We start from the raw sequence: 7,383 nt of genomic DNA, 5'->3' as shown, positions 1-7,383 counted from the left end.
AGACCCTACAGGCCTTGCCGTCCACTACTGCCTCACTCAGATGTGAGGCCAGCACCAAATGCACAGGAGAAACAGTTCAAGGAGAAAAAGACACATGGGAAGAAGAAACTGAAACGTCATCAAAAAGACATAGAGCAGACATCGAAAGAAGCGAATGGAGCCTCGGAAGCAAGAACATGTGAGAAGAAGAGATTTCGAATTAGGATTGTATGGAAAGGATTTAAAGGAATTAAGTCTTTCTTTCAAAAATAGCTGTATGGTATAGAATTTCATGTCCTTTCCATATTAACATAACTTTACTCCTTTACTGCATGCAATAAGCCTGCCAAAATAATTTTCCAGGCATTTTTCATAGATATTTAATTGATTTATAATATGAATGTCTAACTTCTCATTTCAAAATGTTCTTATTAGTTCATGTCTGTTTTATAATGTAAATAAAGATATTTTCTTAAATAGGTGCAAAGTCTGGCATCATCTTAATAGGTACAGTTGCATCATTTAAGTCCATTTAAGTTCCAAGTAAGATCATGTCATGATTTATTGACAAAATATTAAAAATGTATAGTTTTGGAAGGATTAACAGCTCAACATTTATTCAGTAAGAGGTTCAGGAGTAGAAAAAATGTTAAGAAGCCCCCTAGTCCCCCAGTCCCAGAGTCACATGCGAGGTTTAACCATCAAATATTAAAACCCTGAGAAATGTTCAGTCTGAGATCTGAGTGAATAGTTTAAGGAAGATATTTGTCCAACCGTCCATGTTCTATCACAAAAATGGGGTTGCGGTCTGGACCTCCTTGACACCAAGAATCGTACAACCGTTTCCCTTTGTAGATGATGAATCTGCCCAACAACATTCCCAGTGATGTGGACGGTTATCTGTTCCCTCCCAATTCCACCTGTAGTCTGCTACATAATCTTACAGGATTTGTCATGGAACAGTGACAAATCCTGTCTCATCTACATTGTAGATATTCTGGGGTTTTGTTGTGAAATCTGTGAGATAAGCATATCAAAGCAGTGGGTGAATATTCCAGTATCAGCTGAGGTCCTCACTGTAGCCACAGGAAACTGTTCTGATTTGTGAATGGTCTGCTCAGGATGATCTCACATAAAACAATAAAATCATTTTCTCCCATTGGGGAAAGGGCTCTCAATTCCACTAGCCAGATTATAATCCAGAACAAGATGTAAAACATCTGTTTCAGTAAAGCTCCAACCCCAGTCACACATGACCTGCCAGGATTGTAAGAACACATGGACACATTAGCCTAAGCCATTTTATGATCACATCGTAACTTCATATTTGTCATTCATTTATTCCATCAAACAGCATTTATTTTGCATATCATAATTTCTTACTTGCAGCCAGTACAGTGAAAACTGATGCAAGTTTGTACTTGAAGGAACTCCTCATTAAAACACTCTAAGGTCATCTTAAATGGAGTGTAGTGGGCTTAAATGGTTTCAAAGCGACTAATGGTGAAAAAAGACAATGTGTTCATTTTTAAATAAAAGATATATTTACATGCATGGAGCCTAAATATTACGTGGACTAAGAATCATATTATTATTTTGCCCACATACAGAAATATTAATTTATTCTAATTCAAGGATTGCTTGTTGCCTATGGTTGGCATGCTTTTTGTAGTGCTGTATCATTTAAACCCACCTTTTAAAGAATCAAATTTTTGAAAATATTCAGATGTCCAGAAACTAGATGTCTGCTTATTTGTTAATATGTTAATGTAATTAGAAAACTGTGTACATACGTGGTAATGTTTAAATATAGGTGTATCTGCCAGTGAAGTTTATGCTTTGACCTTTAGATTAGCTGTAATGCTGAGACAGGCAGGGCAAGACACAAGCGTGTTGTCGAACTTTGTTTATTAGGAGGAGCAGAAACATTATCCAAGAGCAGGTTACCAGAATACATGATAAACAAAAAACAAAGTGAGGCTAACCAGGAAGAAGAAAACATAGAGGTAAAAGTAAGATAACACAGATATTAAGAACACGGGAACGGAGAACAATATGGAAAACGAACAGGCAGAGAAAGAATACATATGGTAGAACTCCAGTGTAGTGATGGGATGTTAGATACTGAGGCATCAAAGCTCACTATTGCAAAGCACATTGATTCAACACTGTATTGAAGATTGTATCAAAGTTACTATTAGCATATGACTAATGAGGTCTAAGCATCAAACGTCGTCTAAACACTGGATGAAGTGGCACTGTTTCACAGGTCTGGCACTGTCCTATAACTTGCAGGCTATAAGAGACTGTAAAATCTCCAGACATCTTTTTCCCACAAAATTTGAAATATGGAAAATATGGAAGCAAATCTTTCCATATGAGGATAAATAACATAAATTGATCAAGTACCATTTCTTAATACACAAAAATTAAAGCATTAAAATCTCATTTGACATAATATAAATGCAGTTACCAAAAAGTGGCTGAAAATAAGCAGGAAACTGGGTGTGTTATAAAAACTTATATACATTTACATACACTTATATATTCATTTATGTGTGTTTTGGAAAGTTTCCAAGATGTCATTTTGTGCCAGCATTGTTTAGGTTTTATTGAGACTCCTGTGTCAGGTAATCAACATATTACAGTCCATGGTAATTGGTAAATTCGGGTGAAATATTTATATTAATCTGAAATTAACTGCCCTGCCACTGTGTGTGTGTTTGTGTGTGTGTGTGTGTGTGTGTGTGTGTGTGTGTGTGTGTGTGTGTGTGTGTGTGTGTGTGTGTTTTGTTTTCTCAGTGTTGACAGGCTGCTGCTGAGGCTGCTCCACTGCTACAGTGTCTCTGACCTCCAGCAGGGGGCAGCAGCAGCAGATCTGCTCTCTGCTCTGCAGCACACTGGACTTCTCCTGCAGCTCTGCTCTGGACCTGACAGCAAACACACAGACACACACTCTGACTCTGAGCACCGAGGACTGCACAGTCGTCTCCATGGTCATCCAGAGAGCTCACACATACATACCTACATACACACACACACACACACACACACACACACACACACACACACACACACACACACAGCTCACTCTGCATGACTGTGAGATAGAGGAGGCTGGAGTGGAGTTACTCTTCCCCATTTTACACACAGTCACCCTGCAGTAAGCCACTGACAAACAATTTAACACAATATCCAGCATGTGACTGAATGTAGAAGCTGTGTGTGTTCATTGGAAAGCATTGTATGTTCTTTGAAAGGCTCTATATAAATGTAACTTTGCTCATTCAGTCATATCTTGTGTTCTGTCAAGGACATTTTTTTGAAAAAAAACAGCAAAAAGCCTGACTTTCTTGGTGATTTTATTTCTCTTACTGGCTGCCTGGTTCACTGATCACTGCCTGTCCTTGGCAGGATGGATATTGTGTGTCTCTGAAAATGTATTAATATTATTAGTATGTGCCTAACGCTCCTCTCTATTCCAAAGCTGACCCGATTTCCATAATTCTCGTATTGCATAAGACCACTGACCACCCTCCTAGCGTTCATGTCTCCACGGTTTCCCTGTCTAGTGTCTTTATTTTGATTTACTCCCTTGTTGTGGTTCCATTCCTTCGTTTCGTTTTCTGCACCCCTCATAATTTGCACTTGTGTCTGGTTTAATGCTCATGTGACCATGTTTTTAAGCCCTGTTTTAGTTTAGTCTTGTTGCTATTTATTGTAAGTCCAGCTGCTGTTTGTTAATCGAGGCTTCCGTGCATGTGAATATAAGCCTGAATGTTTATCCTCGCCCCAATGTTATAGCCTGCATCCCTGGTTTGTCTTCGTGCACTTTTCTTTACTTTAGTTTATCATGAATTCTCGGACTTTCCATGTTAATAATTTGACCCTGGACTTTGGATTTGCCCCTAATAAATCTCACTCTTTTCCACACAATGCGTCCGCCTCCTTACCGCTCATCGTTACACTTCCCCAACCTGCTATATTTACATTAAAACTCCGTCAACAGCAGTCTTTAGCGTTGAGGTTTTTTTTAATCTTCGTAAAATTACATAATTTCTGCTGTTTCAGAAGTGAAGGATTTGCGTGCTCTAAATTTTCATCATGCCAATGCACAGAGGTTTTGGTATGGAGATTTTATCCCGATCTATAGGAGCAGGTGTGATGGACTATAAAGTTGACGAGAAAGAAACCATCCGTTTCGCCGCCGTTCATGTCCATAGATGCTGCTATTACCAAAACTAGTACTGCGCTGATTCTTAGAGGACAGTTGATTTGACCGGATGTCGCAGCAGTACGGCCGACTACTCCTGATCATAACGTATTCATGACAACTCAGCCCTTTTTACGACTGAGGTGCTCACACGACAACGCGTGATCTTGCACCTTTTATGTGTTTTAAGAAAAACGCTCAGTGTTTTAAAGTGCAGCAGCGAATTTTCCTCTAACGCGTTACTAAGCTCTGTGAGCAGAGTAATTTCTCCCATTGTGTTGAAATGAACAGGTGTCTGTTAAACTCATTCATGAGCGTATTTTAACGCGCGTTCAATATCGTCCGAGCTGTAATCTTTTGAATTCTGTAACCATGCGGCGTCATACGTATAACATTCTAGTCGCGTGGTGTGATAGCAACTGCTAGTCAGAATAAACAAGACAAACAGTAGTAGAAACATTTAAAAAAAGATACGATTACAAAAGTGAGATGCATTTTTGGCAGAACAGCGTTCATCCTTTTGAAGTTAGTTGCAGCAATTCTCCCACTTTAGAGCCGACCTACATTGTAAGACATCCTCCTGTTGAGCTGGATATCAGTGTGTTAAGCAGGTTTCTGTTTTGTAGGAGGACGGTAAGCAGCTGGAAGATTCCACCGTGTCAGCGCATCGTAGAGTGAGTTATCAACACAGCTGGCGACTGTTACAACTAACACACCACTTTAAATTTTGATATGAGCCCTTTTTAGATAGAGATTGCCTTTTAGGGATTAGAATGAGGCTCTGCAACATCTCAGATTGAAAAAGAAAGAAAGAACGCAGAGAAGAACAGAATAACTATAACTATATATATATATATATATATATATATATATATATATATATATATATATATATATATATATATATATATCTTTGTCGGCTGAAGATCTCTAGGGACCGAATACACATTGCTGGGTCATATGTCTCTGTATGTTCCAAATGGGAATCCATAAGGTGGAGGAGGAGTTGAGCAAAGAGACCCTGGGTGAATGTCGGAGAAAGACATTGGAGGACAACCGACGGAAGGCTGCACGTGTAGGGCGGTGTCTTGGAGGTCTAGACCTCGAGCTAGCAGTGCGAGAACTGCAGAGGGAGAATGTGGAGATCAAAGCTGAACTGAGAAGGCTGAGAGCACAGCTTGAGAAAGTAGGAAAAGAGAAACACTTAGTTACACTGCAGTGCACATCCAATGAAGCAATGTTCTGCTATACACAGCAGATGGTTTTAGATTGAAATAAGCAACTATAATTAAAGTCCAGGTAAATAGTGAGCATAAATGTGTTAGGGCATATCAACAAATGGATTGCCTATGGCACTACAATATCACTTACATTATATTTTTGATAGTATATCAAAGTGTGTGCACATGCATGTATTTAATAGTGATGCTAAATTAAATGCTTTTTCACAGTTGGAAAGCCCAAGGCCCAGTTTCCCCCTGGAGTCTCCCAAACCACGAGACAACAGGTTTCCCTCACTCTCCCTCAGACAGCCTACCAGATTTGCACCTGGTGAGCCCCACTGGTTCCAAGAAGCCCCATCATCCAGACCCTACAGGCCTTGCCGTCCACTACTGCCTCACTCAGATGTGAGGCCAGCACCAAATGCACAGGAGAAACAGTTCAAGGAGAAAAAGACACATGGGAAGAAGAAACTGAAACGTCATCAAAAAGACATAGAGCAGACATCGAAAGAAGCGAATGGAGCCTCGGAAGCAAGAACATGTGAGAAGAAGAGATTTCGAATTAGGATTGTATGGAAAGGATTTAAAGGAATTAAGTCTTTCTTTCAAAAATAGCTGTATGGTATAGAATTTCATGTCCTTTCCATATTAACATAACTTTACTCCTTTACTGCATGCAATAAGCCTGCCAAAATAATTTTCCAGGCATTTTTCATAGATATTTAATTGATTTATAATATGAATGTCTAACTTCTCATTTCAAAATGTGCTTATTAGTTCATGTCTGTTTTATAATGTAAATAAAGATATTTTCTTAAATAGGTGCAAAGTCTGGCATCATCTTAATAGGTACAGTTGCATCATTTAAGTCCATTTAAGTTCCAAGTAAGATCATGTCATGATTTATTGACAAAATATTAAAAATGTATAGTTTTGGAAGGATTAACAGCTCAACATTTATTCAGTAAGAGGTTCAGGAGTAGAAAAAATGTTAAGAAGCCCCCTAGTCCCCCAGTCCCAGAGTCACATGCGAGGTTTAACCATCAAATATTAAAACCCTGAGAAATGTTCAGTCTGAGATCTGAGTGAATAGTTTAAGGAAGATATTTGTCCAACCGTCCATGTTCTGTCACAAAAATGGGGTTGCGGTCTGGACCTCCTTGACACCAAGAATCGTACAACCGTTTCCCTTTGTAGATGATGAATCTGCCCAACAACATTCCCAGTGATGTGGACGGTTATCTGTTCCCTCCCAATTCCACCTGTAGTCTGCTACATAATCTTACAGGATTTGTCATGGAACAGTGACAAATCCTGTCTCATCTACATTGTAGATATTCTGGGGTTTTGTTGTGAAATCTGTGAGATAAGCATATCAAAGCAGTGGGTGAATATTCCAGTATCAGCTGAGGTCCTCACTGTAGCCACAGGAAACTGTTCTGATTTGTGAATGGTCTGCTCAGGATGATCTCACATAAAACAATAAAATCATTTTCTCCCATTGGGGAAAGGGCTCTCAATTCCACTAGCCAGATTATAATCCAGAACAAGATGTAAAACATCTGTTTCAGTAAAGCTCCAACCCCAGTCACACATGACCTGCCAGGATTGTAAGAACACATGGACACATTAGCCTAAGCCATTTTATGATCACATCGTAACTTCATATTTGTCATTCATTTATTCCATCAAACAGCATTTATTTTGCATATCATAATTTCTTACTTGCAGCCAGTACAGTGAAAACTGATGCAAGTTTGTACTTGAAGGAACTCCTCATTAAAACACTCTAAGGTCATCTTAAATGGAGTGTAGTGGGCTTAAATGGTTTCAAAGCGACTAATGGTGAAAAAAGACAATGTGTTCATTTTTAAATAAAAGATATATTTACATGCATGGAGCCTAAATATTACGTGGACTAAGAATCATATTATTATTTTGCCCACATACAGAAATATTAATTTATTC

Source organism: Electrophorus electricus, unplaced genomic scaffold (assembly GCF_041902795.1).
Source record: "Electrophorus electricus isolate QZ-2024a unplaced genomic scaffold, ASM4190279v1 Scaffold46, whole genome shotgun sequence".
Lineage (NCBI taxonomy): Eukaryota > Metazoa > Chordata > Actinopteri > Gymnotiformes > Gymnotidae > Electrophorus > Electrophorus electricus.
This window is presented reverse-complemented; position numbering follows the sequence as displayed.